Source organism: Chelonia mydas, chromosome 6, assembly GCF_015237465.2.
Source record: "Chelonia mydas isolate rCheMyd1 chromosome 6, rCheMyd1.pri.v2, whole genome shotgun sequence".
NCBI classification, from domain to species: domain Eukaryota; kingdom Metazoa; phylum Chordata; order Testudines; family Cheloniidae; genus Chelonia; species Chelonia mydas.
The window spans coordinates 7,909,578-7,923,569 of record NC_051246.2 but is presented as its reverse complement, the minus strand read 5'-3'; the positions used below and the strand labels follow the sequence as shown (position 1 = coordinate 7,923,569).

Below are 13,992 nucleotides of genomic sequence, written 5' to 3'. Positions count from 1 at the left end.
GGAGGCGGCAGAGGTCGCGGCAGCAGCAGCAACGGGGGCTTGGGAGTCCCTGTCCGTGCCTGCCGCCGCCAGTGCCTCAGTGGCAGCGATGGCAGGCAACCCGGCAGCAGCAGTCGAGGTGGCCATTGCAGGGGAGGGAGACTGAAAGGGAGCTGCAGGGCATCCAGGGAGGTCCCATCCCCCGAATCACCCACCATGGGAAGGGAGGGATAGGGACAGCCAGTAGGGCAGGAAAAAGGGAACAGAGGAAAGGAAGGGGTGGGGGCAGAGGAGGGAAATTGCTACCACACCCCACCCCCTGGGCTGAAAGCAGGGTGGAGGGGCGCCAACAGAAAGGGACACAGGAGAACAGGAAGCACAACTCCCACCACAGGAGGAAGAAACCGGCTCCCCCAGCTGCACGAAGGAAACGGGGGGGAGAACTACAACATCATGAAGGAGCGTGCATCTGTGAAGGGAATAACAGAAAAAGTGCGGGGGGGGGGGGAGAGAAATCTCAAGCGCCGAAAATGGAACGTGGGTACGCAGGCAAAGAGGGTGAACCGGGAGGGGCAAACAACAAGGGACCGGAAAGAAGGGGGGGGCGGGGGGGAGGACGAGTATGCCACAGGCAAGGAACAGAAAACAGGGTGGGCTCAAAAACAACCAAACTGAAAAAGGGGAAATGGGTCTGGACACAATGCCTGCACCACAGAACAGGGGTGAGGCAGACAAACCAATAAAGGACCAACAAAGAAAGAAGCCCTGCAAAAAAACAGAGCAGGGCAAAACAGAGCCACGAGAAGAGGGACGGGTGGGGCAGGCAACAAAGGGAAAGGGGGCAAAAAGCTGCAAGGGCAGGGCAGAGGGCAAACCAGGGGAAAAGGGAGCCCACCATGCAGCAGAGGAGGAAAGGCAAGTCCAAGGGAGGGGAGAGGGAACGCGCACTCACGGGCACCCACAAAACAAGAGCCTGCTCGCTGCTGCCACTGTCCCAGAATGGAAAGAAGGACAAAGCCAACTGCTGGGCTGGGGACCGCAGAACAGAGCCAGATGGCAACTGGAAAGGTGGAGGGGGTGGTGGTGGCGGTGACAGCAGGAGGGGAGCGGACAGACCAGGGGGAGGGCTCCACGCCTCTCCCCCAGCTCCCCACAGCAACAGCACCAACTGCCACAGAAGCAAAGATTTTACAAACCCCCTCCACAGAACACGGCCTCCTCCTCTCCTGCCTCAGCTCCAGCAGCAGCAACCCAGCCAAGGTAGGCCCCAAAGATGATGGGAAAAGTGGGGCCTTGCCTTGCCTTCCCCTCTGGGTGGTCACACCAGCAGAGTCCTCTCCCCCCAGCAGCAGCAGCAGCAGCAGCCCCCAAGAAGTGAGGAGCAATCAGCTGGCACTGCCAGGACAAAAACTCTGTATCCTGTGATACAGGAAGGCCAGGGAGCACTGGGGTAGTGGTCAAGGGGAAATACATAAGCACTAGGCTAATTAAGGCATAGTTCCCTGTAGACTAGGGAGGGTGGCTACAGGTTAATTGGAGCACCTGCAGTCAATTAAGACCCTGTCAGGAACCTAATAAAACCCCCACCCTCCTTTCCTTCTGCTTCAGGAAGTCAGAGAGAAGGAAAGAGGATTGGAGCTTAGAGATGTGCTATGAGACGTGAAAGACCAAAGAACTGAAGTAGGGGAGTCCCCCTTCCCCTAGTGTCTAAGGACTGCAAGTACCCCACCCAAGGGGGAAGAGGGTAAGAACCACAGGGGTTGAGAGGGGCTGGGGCTTAGAGGGAGGAGCAAACCCAGACCCCTCCCCTGCTTCCCTCTTTTACCACCTTCCTGGGTCACTAACGGGGCCCTCGGTGCCCCAAGAGCAAGGGCAAAGGGTGGCATCTTAGTCCCCTGCCAAGAAAAGCCTAGCACCCACCATATTAACATTGTTCATCTTGTCGCAGGACATAAAGTGGATAGAGGAGAAGGCTGGGGATGGGACACTGTGGCCAGGGAATGGTTGGAGATAACCCAGCCCAGCTCTCAATTTCCCCTTATTCTGGGAGCTGAGAGAGCTCTGTGAGGCTGGCAGACCATGTACCAGCTCATGTCAAGGTCCCTAGGCCTCAGTGAACACCAACAAATGCCTAGCTGGAAACCAGTCTGGTTCACCTGTGTTAGTATGATTAAGATAGGGGTTAGACTCATGACAATGTGTTTAGTGTTTGGACTCTACGAAATGCTTGTAAATTGCTGCAGGCATTAATCTCACTTATAGTCTTTCTTCCATGCCGTCAGGTAATATTTAAGTGTTTGTTCTATAACCACAAACACATTTGCTTAGAAACTGTAAACCCAGTCAGGAAAGAAACATCATCAAGTGTGAAATGATGCTTTGCCTCAGGAGGGGTTATCTTGAACCAATCAGCGGGGCCCCAACATGTACCCGGCCTCTCCTAATTCTGCCTGCGCATCCCACTGCTAACTGTGTTTGGGCTCATGTGCTTGGAAAAATCCCAGCTCAGTTTACACAGAAGGCTGGTGCACGGACATTCACTTTCCTTTGTAGAAGTAGCAAACTTAATGAACTTACACTGGTCGGGCTTCTGACTAGTGCAAGACGGCACAGTTCTGGGGTGCAAGACTGGTGGAAGTAGGTGGCCCAGGAGAACCAGCGCTCCAGGGCCATGGCCAGCAGCAGCAGCCTGGGGGCAGGCCGAAGAAGGCCATGAGGAAGGTGAAGAGCTGGCAGCCCTTCCCCTCTATTTCCTCACGTCCCTCTCTGTGCCCCCTCCCCTTCCTCTGCGCTCTCCCGTTGCACCCTCCTATTCCTGTATCCCTCCTGCCCCTTCCAGGATGCCTCCCCACTCTCTGTTTCTTCCTTCTTAACTCCATGGCCTCTCCCCTCCATGTATTATCTCCTTCCTCTCTCCATTCCCTCCTCCCTCTCCCTGAGCTCTCTCCCTGACATCGATTTCCTCATCACCCTGTGCTCTCGTTATTCCCTCCTACTCCTACCCCTGCACTCTGTCCTCCCTCTAGTGCCTCCTCTCCTTCCCCGTGCCCCCTCTTGCCCCTCTGTGGCACTCTCCCCTCCCTCCTCTCTGCTCCCATGGCCCCTCCCCCCTCTATTCCTGGCTCCCCCACCTGTATTTCCTTCTCCCCACTCTGTGCTTCCTCCTCTCCCTCTGTTTCTGCTTCCCTTTCCCTGTGACCCCTCCCTTCCCTGTATTCCCTCTTCCATGTACCCTTGCCCTCTCCCATCCCTCTAGTCTTTCCTCCCCCTTCCTCTGCAAACTTTGACAGCATTAAAATCCAACAAGTGCTTCTCTCTTCACCCCTCCCCAGCCTGTCCTGCAGGCCCATTGTGGGGTGGGGGTGCTGGAGGGGCCGGGGCTGTGGCAGGGCAGGGGAAGCACAGCAGGTGAAGGTTCATTAGGAGATGCTGACAATGTATTTAGTACCAGGGTGTAAGCTCCCACCAGTCTCCCTCCAGGGCTTCTCCAGCTGGGGTGATGATGAGCCCCAGTCCTCCTGTGGTGATCAGTGGGGAAGAGTCTCAGCAGGCTGCTCTGGAGAATGGTTGATGGGAGGGTTATAAGGGAGATCCCTTCTGCTGGGGTGATGAGTAGGGACAGAGAGACAGAAGGTAGATACAGGAGCCAGCCTGGGGCTGGAGGCAATGAGCAGGGCCCCAGCATGTACCTGGCCCTCTGCTAATTCTGCCTGCGCATCCCCCCCCCCCCGCGAATGACACAATCCCAGCCCAGGCCCAGCTACTTACCAGTAGTAGTGCTTGTCCCTAGAAGGCAAAAGAAGAGACAAAGGACACAGTTATACCCATTGTAACAACTGCAAGAACAGCAACCTCTGGATCACCCCCTGCCTCTATTCATTGCATCCCTTCTCCCCAGCCTCCTCTTTGACCTTCCCTCCATTCCCTTCTCCCCCTCCCAAAATCCCTTCCCCTCCCTCCTTCCCTTCCCATGCACCGTCCCCCTCCTGCCCCCTCCATGATGCCTCCCCTCCCTCTATTTCTTCATACCTAACCCCATGCCCTCTCTGTATTATCTCCTTCCTCTCCCAGTGCTCTCTCCCATCCTTCTATTCTGCCCCCTGTACATCTCCCTTCCCTCTCTGTATCCTCTCTCCACCCTCTATTCCCTTCTCCCCCTCCCTTCCCTCTGTTCCCTCATGTCACCTTCCCTTCCTCTCCCCTCATCCACCTACCCCTTAACCTTCCCCTCCCTCTATTCCCTCTGCCGGCTCCCTCTGCCCTTCCAATCCTATATTGCCCCCTCACTCCCACTGTGCTACCTCCCCGTGCTCTATTCCCTCTGCCCTCTCCCCAGACCCCCTCCCTTACCTATATGCCCTCCTGCCCAGTGCTTAATTTGTGCCAGGGGTTGGCGGGGATGAGCCCCAGCATCTCTGGGCTTGGCAGTTCATAGCCCCTGTATGGTTGGGCTTGCTGCATCAGTTACGAATGTAAAAATTTTTCTTGAGCCCCGGCACCTCTTTCATTACAAAGTAAGCACTGCTCCCACCCCTCACGTGCCCCCTCCCCTCACTCTATTTCCTCTTTCCCCAACCCCAGCACACTCCCCTGCCTTTATTCCCTGCTCCCCATGCCTCCTCTTGTCCCTCTATTCCCTCCCGCTCCTCTCCCTTCCCGTCTCCCCTCCCCTCCCTCTGCTCCCTCTATTCCCTGCTCCCCTCCCAATGCTTCCTCCTCTCTTCTGTTTCCGCTTTCCTTGTGCCCCCGCCCTTCCCTGTATTCCCTCTTCCACCTGATCATGCCTCCTCCCCTCCCCCATTCCCTGCTGCCCCTCCCTGTGCAAACACTGAGAGCATTAAAATCCAACAAGTACCTCTCTCTTTACCCCTCCCCAGCCTGTCTTGTGGGCACCAAGTCCATTGTGGGGTGAGGCTGCTGGAAGATGGAGGGGCCTGGGCTCTGGCAGGGCAGGGGAAAGCACCACGGGCACAGGGTCTTTCTGAGACTCTGACACTGTGTTTAGTACCACGGGTGTCAGCTCCTACCAGGCTCCCTGCAGCCCAGGGCTTCTCCAGCTGGGGGTCACAACCCCCCCCCCTCCTGCCATGGTGATCAGTGGGGAAGGGTCAATGGGATGGTTATAGGGGAGATCCCCTCTGCTGGGGTGACGAGACAGGAAGGTAGATACGGGAGCCAGCCTGGGGCTGGAGGCAGTGAGGAGCGTGTACCCGGCCCCAGCGTGTACCCGGCCCTCTGCTACTTGTGCCTGCGCATCCCCCCGCTAATGACACAATCCCAGCCCAGGCCCAGCTACGTACCAGTGGTGATGCTTGTCCCTAGGAGGCAAAAGAAGAGACAAAGGACACAGTTATACCCACAGTAACAACGGCAAGAACAGCAGCCTCTGGATCACCCCCTGCCTCCATTCATTGCACCCCTTCTCTCCAGCCTCCGCATCGACCCTCCCTCTATCCGCTCTTCCCCAAATAACTTCCCCGCTCCCTATTTCCTCCCGTCCCTCTCTGTGCCCCCTTCTCTTCCTCCATTCCCTCCGCCCTCTCCCTGTGCCCCCTCCCGTTCCTCGGATGCCTCCTGCCCCCTCCATGATGCCTCCCCTCCCTCTGTTTCCTCCTTCTTAATTCCATGGCCTCTCCCCTCTCTGTATTGTATCCTCCCCCTCCCCGTGCCCCCCACCTCCACCTGAATCCCTCCTCCCCCTTCCTCTGTCTCCTCTCCTACCTCTCTTCCCTCCTGCCCCTTCCCAGATTCCGCCTCCTTCTATTCCCTCTCCCCGTACCCCCTCCCTTACCTCTCTTCTCTCCTGCCCCTCCCGTGCCCCCTCCTGTCCTGCTATTCCCTCCTACCTCTGCCCCTGTCCCCCCTCTCACTCTATTCCTTCTTTTCCCTCCCCCAGAACACTCCCCTCCCTCCATTCCCTCCTCCCTGTCCCTGAACTCTCTCCCCGACATCAATTTCCTCATCGCCCTCTTCTCTCATTCTTTCTTCCTTCCTACTCCTACCCCTGCACCCTGTCCTCCCTCTATTGCCTGCTCCCCCTCCCCATGCCCCCTCTTGTTCCTCCATTCCCTCTTGCCCCTCTGTGGCACTCTCCCCTCCCTCCTCTCTGCTCCAATGGCCCCTCCCCCCTGTATTCCTGGCTCCCCCACCTGTATTTCCTTCTCCCCACTCTATGCTTCCCCCTCCCCTTTCCCTGTGTCCCCTCCCCTTTCCCTGTATTCCCTCTTCCACAGGCTCTTTCCCCCTCCCATCCCATCCCTCTATCCCCTCCTCCCCCGCCCTCTGCAAATATTGACAAGGTTAAAATCCAACAAGTGCATCTCTCTTCACCCCTCCCCAGCCTGTCCTGCAGGCCCATTGTGGGGTGGGGGTGCTGGAGGGGCCTGGGCTCGGGCAAGGCAGGGGGAAGCACAGTAGGTGAAGGCTCATAGAGAGACACTAACAATGTATTTAGTTCCAGGGTGTAAGCCCCCACCAGTCTCACTCCAGGGTTTCTCCAGCTATGGGTGATGTCGAGCCCCAGTCCTGCCACAGTGATTAGTGTGGAGGGGTTCCAGCTGGCTGCTCTGGGGAATGGTTGGTGGGAGGGTTATAGGGGAGATCCCCTCCGCTGGGGTGATGAGTAGGGACAGAGATACAGGAAGGGCTATACAAGAGCCAGCCTGAGGCTAGAGGAAACGAGCAGGGCCCCAGTGTGTACCCGGCCCTCTCCCAATTCTGCCTGCTCATCCCTCCCGGTGAATGACACAATCCCAGCCCAGGCCGATCTGTGTACCAGTGACGTCCCCTGAGATGCTGCTCCAGCTGAGTAGCGAACAGCAGAGCGGCTAACAGAGGGAGTTTGCCCGGGAGTTTGCCCAGGGAGAGCCCACTGAGGCTTACATCTTGCTGGCTTCTCTGAGTAGTTACTACATCTCCTGAGGAAGCTCGTAGAAAGAAGGTAATATGGATGGGGGCTGTTCAGCTGTTGTGACCTGCACTGGATGTGCCATGTTTGGCTTTCTTCCACAGGACAGAAGCGACTTTGTCGGTACAAAGTGCAAGCTGGTCTCCATACTGGAAGAGAAGGTTCAAGGTCTGGAGCAACAGGTATCGACCCTGCGTTGCATAAGAGAAACTGAAGATTTCCTGGACAGACGTCAGGATATGCTTCTACAGTAACAACGTTCTGATGATTTAGAGCAGGCTGCGCAGCGGGGAGAGGAGAACGGTGAAGAAATTTGGCAGCATGTGACCTCCAGAATTAGAAAGGGGAGTGTCCATGTACCAGCAACGCAGATACAGGAAAGTAACCGTTTTCATGTTCTCTCCACAGGTACTAATGCGGAGAGTGGACTAGATGAGACATCTGAGGGAAGGGAGCAGAAGGAGACTCCACCGATTGGAAGGCATGAGATGCACTGTCCTAGGGATGGGGGTTCCAGGACCATCGCTCCCAAGAGAAGGAGGCAGGTGGTGGAGGTCAGGGACTCTCTCCTCAGGGGGACTGAGTCATCTATCTGCCACCCCAACCGGGAAAACCGAGAAGTCTGCTGCTTGCCAGGAGCTAGGATTCGTGATGTGACGGAGAGACTGCCGAGACTCATCAAGCCCTCGGATCGCTACCCCTTCCTGCTTCTCCACGTGGGCACCAATGATACTGCCAAGAATGACCTTGAGCAGATCACTGAGGACTACGTGGCTCTGGGAAGAAGGATAAAGGAGTTTGAGGTGCAAGTGGTGGTCTCGTCCATCCTCCCCGTGGAAGGAAAAGGCCTGGGTAGAGACCGTCGAATCGTGGAAGTCAACGAATGGCTACGCAGGTGGTGTCGGAGAGAAGGCTTTGGATTCTTTGACCATGGGATGGTGTTCCATGAAGGAGGAGTGCTGGGCAGAGACGGGCTCCATCTTACGAAGAGAGGGAAGAGCATCTTTGCGAGCAGGCTGGCTAACCTAGTGAGGAGGGCTTTAAACTAGGTTCACCGGGGGAAGGAGACCAAAGCCCTGAGGTAAGTGGGAAAGCGGGATAATGGGAGGAAGCACAGGCAGGAACGTCTGTGAGGGGAGGGCTCCTGCCTCATACTGAGAATGAGGGGCGATCAGCAGGTTATCTCAAGTGCTTATATACGAATGCACAAAGCCTTGGAAACAAGCAGGGAGAACTGGAGATCCTAGTGATGTCAAGGAATTATGACGTGATTGGAATAACAGAGACTTGGTGGGATAACTCACATGACTGGAGTACTGTCATGGATGGTTATAAACTGTTCAGGAAGGACAGGCAGGGCAGAAAAGGTGGGGGAGTAGCACTGTATGTAAGGGAGCAGTATGACTGCTCAGAGCTCCGGTACGAAACTGCAGAAAAACCTGAGTGTCTCTGGATTAAGTTTAGAAGTGTGAGCAACAAGAGTGATGTAGTGGTGGGAGTCTGCTATAGACCACCGGACCAGGGGGATGAGGTGGATGAGGCTTTCTTCCGGCAACTCGCAGAAGCTACTAGATCGCACGCCCTGGTTCTCATGGGTGACTTTAATTTTCCTGATATCTGCTGGGAGAGCAATACAGCGGTGCATAGACAATCCAGGAAGTTTTTGGAAAGTGTAAGGGAGAATTTCCTGGTGCAAGTACTAGACGAGCCAACTAGGGGGGGAGCTTTTCTTGACCTGCTGCTCACAAACAGGGAAGAATTAGTGGGGGAAGCAAAAGTGGATGGGAATCTGGGAGGCAGTGACCATGAGTTGGTTGAGTTCAGGATCCTGACACAGGGAAGAAAGGTAGGCAGCAGGATACAGACCCTGGACTTCAGGAAAGCAGACTTCGACTCCCTCAGGGAGTGGATGGGTAGGATCCCCTGGGGGACTAACATGAAGGGGAAAGGAGTCCAGGAGAGCTGGCTGTATTTCAAGGAATCCCTGCTGAGGTTACAGGGACAAACCATCCCGATGAGTCGAAAGAATAGTAAATATGGCAGGCGACCAGCTTGGCTTAACGGTGAAATCCTAGCGGATCTTAAACATAAAAAAGAAGCTTACAAGAAGTGGAAGGTTGGACATATGACCAGGGAAGAGTATAAAAATATTGCTCGGGCATGTAGGAATGATATCAGGAGGGCCAAATAGCACCTGGTGCTGCAGCTAGCAAGAGATGTTAAGAGTAACAAGAAGGGTTTCTTCAGGTATGTTGGCAACAAGAAGAAAGCCAAGGAAAGTGTGGGCCCCTTGCTGAATGAGGGAGGCAACCTAGTGACAGAGGATGTGGAAAAAGCTAATGTGCTCAATGCTTTTTTTGCCTCTGTCTTCACTAACAAGGACAGCTCCCAGACTGCTGCGCTGGGCATCACAACATGGGGAGTAGATGGCCAGCCCTCTGTGGAGAAAGAGGTGGTTATGGACTATTTAGAAAAGCTGGACGTGCACAAGTCCATGGGGCCGGACGAGTTGCATCCGAGAGTGCTAAAGGAGTTGGCGGCTGTGATTGCAGAGCCATTGGCCATTATCTTTGAAAACTCATGGCGATCGGGGGAAGTCCTGGACGACTGGAAAAAGGCTAATGTAGTGCCAATCTTTAAAAAAGGGAGAAAGAGGATCCTGGGAACTACAGGCCAGTCAGCCTCACCTCAGTCCTCAGAAAAATCATGGAGCAGGTCCTCAAGGAATCAATTCTGAAGCACTTACACGAGAGGAAAGTGATCAGGAACAGTCAGCATGGATTCACCAAGGGCAAGTCATGCCGGACTAATCTAATCGCCTTCTATGATGAGATTACTGGTTCTGTGGATGAAGGGAAAGCAGTGGATGTATTGTTTCTTGACTTTAGCAAAGCTTTTGACACGGTATCCCACAGTATTCTTGTCAGCAAGTTAAAGAAGTATGGGCTGGATGAATGCACTATAAGGTGGGTAGAAAGTTGGCTAGATTGTCGGGCTCAACGGGTAGCGATCAATGGCTCCATGTCTCGTTAGCCGCCGGTGTCAAGCGGAGTGCCCCAAGCGTCGGTCCTGGGGCCGGTTTTGTTCAATATCTTCATAAATGATCTGGAGGATGGTGTGGATTGCACTCTCTCAGCAAATTTGCGGATGATACTAAACTAGGAGGAGTGGTAGATACGGTGGCAGGTAGGGTTAGGATACAGAGGGACCTAGACAAATTGGAGGATTGGGCCAAAAGAAATCTGATGAGGTTCAACAAGGAAAAGTGCAGGGTCCTGCACTTAGGACGGAGGAATCCAATGCACTGCTACAGACTAGGGACCGAATGGCTAGGCAGCAGTTCTGCGGAAAAGGACCTAGGGGTCACGGTGGACGAGAAGCTGGATATGAGTCAGCAGTGTGCCCTTGTTGGCAAGAAGGCCAATGGCATTTTGGGATGTATAAGTAGGGGCATAGCCGGCAGATCGAGGGACGTGATCGTTCCCCTGTATTCGACATTGGTGAGGCCTCATCTGGAGTACTGTGTCGAGTTTGGGGCCCCACACTACAAGAAGGATGTGGATAAATTGGAGAGAGTCCAGTGAAGGGCAACAAAAATGATTAGGGGTCTGGAACACGTGACTTGTGAGGAGAGGCTGAGGGAACTGGGATTGTTTAGTCTGCAGAAGAGAAGAATGAGGGGGGATTTGATAGCTGCTTTCAACTACCTGAAAGGGGGTTCCAAAGAGGATGGTTCTAGACTATTCTCAGTGGTAGAAGATGACAGGACAAGGAGTAATGGTCTCAAGTTGCAGTGGGGGAGGTTTAGGTTGGATATTAGGAAAAACTTTTTCACTAGGAGGGTGGTGAAGCACTGGAATGCGTTACCTAGGGAGGTGGTGGAATCTCCTTCCTTAAAAGTTTTTAAGGTCAGGCTTGACAAAGCCCTGGTTGGGATGATTTAATTGGGGATCGGTCCTGCTTTGAGCAGGGGGTTGGACTAGATCACCTCCTGAGGTCCCTTCCAACCCTGATATTCTATGATTTTATGATAAGGCATGTCACCCAGCTTACTACTTGGGATCTGCTTTTTGCAGATGACGCTGCATTCGTCTCTAATTCACCTGATGAATTGCAGATCACAATAAACATAGTGCCTCCTGCATGCCACTGAAGATCTGATCACCAACGCACAGGAGGCGCTGGGGGAGTGGGAGATGCGCTGATCGGCAGGGCTGCCGGCGGGCAGGAGGCGCTGGGGCGAGGAGCTGATTCGGGGGGCTGCTGGTGGGTGCTGAGCCCTAGAGCACCCACAGAGTCGGCACCTATGGCTAACCCTGTGTAACAGGCTTGTGTCCTTAGTATCCCCCTTTCCGGCTGTGAAAGCTGGGTCTCATCCTCCAAGCAGGAGTGGAGATTGACCTGTTCCCTCCTCCATTGTCTTGGAAAAATCCTTGGAGTCACTTGGGACCAAGGGATCACCAATAACGAGATCCTTGAGAGTCCCACCGTGTATGCAGACAGGGCTGGACGCTCGCAGGCTGCGCTGTTTGGGACACATGACACGCATGCCTCAAGATCATCTGCCGAAGGCCGTGGTCTGTGGCCAACGTGAGAACAGCCCGTGACGCAGAGGAAGGGTAAAGCTCCGATACAGAGACAAGGGTCAAGCAAGCTCTCAGGAAATTCAGGATTCCCACTGACAACTGGGAGAACTCTGCCCACAACTGCTCAGCTGGGAGAAGCTGGGTTCAGACTGGTGGAGTCACCATGGAGAGCCATCAGAGAGCCCAGGCTGAGGCTCACAGGCAAGACAGGGAGCAGAGTGGGCTCCAAGCTCCTTCTGGTGAGAAGACCTGTAGCCACTGGGGGAAGGTTTGCCGCTCGCTTATCAGGCGCTTTTCCCCATACCATCGCTAAGCACCACTGGTGGACCGACTTTGTCGCGTCTCCTTTCATCTGTCAAGATGTTTGACGGCCCTATACCATATGCGCTGTAGTTCATATCTGATTGCGTAGGTCTGGTATATAAGTGCAGCTGGGAATACTCAGGGGTGATGGACCCCCTCTCCCCTGCAGAGGGAAATGGACCTGGATATAATCTGATAGGGAACCATCACAAATGTTAATTGGATTGTACCTGGGTCAGACGCAGCAGGAAGGAGAGTGACCCCAGACAAAACCTGGCAAAGCTGATCAGGGTGGAGGGATTGGTTCCCCTTACAGGGAATATGGGACACCCAAAGAAAGTGATGGCATATTTTAAACATATTTCCCCACAGACGTAGAGCCAGAGAAAGAGAGGCAGGAGTAAGGGAAGGAGCTCAGCCTCCCGCCTCTCCATTGGCTATGGTAGCATTGCAGGGGATATAGAAATGTATGTGTCGTGAAAGGATCACTCACCAATTGTTCCAAAGTCAGAATATAATTTTGTGGGTTGTTTTTTTTTTTTTTTTTAAAAGAAAAGCTCTTGGTTAATGGGATTAAACTGGCGGAGTGGGGGAAGATAATCTCCATCCAAGAATAGTCAAGGAACTGGCACATGAAATTGCAAGCCCAAAAGCAAGGATTTTTAATGAATCCGCTGTACACATGTGGGTTGTGTCCTGTGACTGGAGAATTGCTAATATAGTTCTTATTTTTATGAAAGGGGGGGAAAAAAAGTCAACCCGGAAACTACAAGCCTGTTAGTTTGACCTCAGTTGTATCCAAGGTACTGGAACAAATTTGGAAAGAGAAAGTGTCTAAGGACATAGAGGTACATGGTACTTGGGATAAAATACAACCTGGTTTTAGAAAAGGTAGATCGTGCCAGTCCAACCTGATTTTCTTCTTTGAGAAGATAACTGATTTTTTAGACAAAGGAAAAGCAGTAGATCCAATCAACCTGGATTTCAATAAGGCATCCGCTAAGCTCCAATTTAATTAATAATTCCCCATGTGGAAAAGATGGGGATTAATATGAGAATAGAAAGGTGGATAAGGATCTGGTTAAAGAGGAGACTACAACGGGCCATGCTGAATGGTGAACTATCAGGCTGGAGGGAGGTTACTAGTGGTGTTCCTCGGGGATCAGTCTTGGGATCAATCTTATTTAACATTTTTATTCCTGACCTTGGCACAGAAAGTGGGAGTGCGCTAATAAAATATGCGGATGACACAAAGTTGGAGAATATTGCTAATACGGAGGAGGACCGGAATATCATATAAGGAGATCTGGAGGACCTTGAAAACAGGAGTAATAGAAATGGGATGAAATTTAATCGTGTGAATTGCAACATCATGCATTTAAGGACTAAGAAGAACAATTTTTGCTATATGCTGGGGACGTACCAGTTGGAAGCGACAGAAGAGGAGAAAGACCTGGGAGGATTGGTTAATCGCATGAGGACTATAAGCTGCCAATGGGATGCAGCCATGAAAAAGGCTAATGCAGTGCTAGGATGCATCAGACGAGGTCTTTCCAGTAGAGACAGCGAAGTGTCAGTACCATTACACAAGGCACCGGTGAGACCTCATCTGGAATTCCATGTGCAGTTCTGGTCCCCCATCTTTAAGAAAGATAAATTCAAACTGGAACAGGTGTAGAGAAGTGCTACTAGGAATGGAAACCCTACCTTAGGAGAGGAGACTCAAAGAATTTGGCTTGTTTAGCCTAACCAAAAGAAGGCTGAGGGGAGATAGGATTGCTCTCTAAAAATACATCAGAGGGATAAATACCAGGGAGGGAGAGGACTTATTTAAGTTTAGTACCAATGTGGACACAAGAACAAATGGCTATAAACTGGCCATCAATAAGTTTAGGCTTGAAATTAGATGAAGGTTTCTAACCATCAGAGGAGTGAAGTTCTGGAACAGCCTTCCTAGGGGAGCAGAAGGGGCAAAAAGCCTGACTGACTTCAAGACTGGCCTTGATAAGTTTATGGAGGGGATGGTATGAGACTGCCTACAATGGCACTCGGCAATAGCCAATCTGTGACTGCTAGTAGCCAATATCACCAACGGCCGGTGATGGGACAGTAGATGGGGAGGGCTCTAAGTTACTACAGAGACTTCTTTCCCAGGTGTCTAGCTGGTGGTCTCGCCCACATGCTCAGGGTCTAACTGATTATCATGTTTGGGGTCAG

The 13,992-nt window shown here is 53.1% G+C and overlaps 1 pseudogene; it reads right to left on the bottom strand.

The window, feature by feature from the left end:
- Positions 1-430: 430 nt before the first annotated feature.
- Positions 431-13,992, bottom strand: part of LOC122466158 — a 28,159-nt pseudogene continuing 14,597 nt past the window's right edge.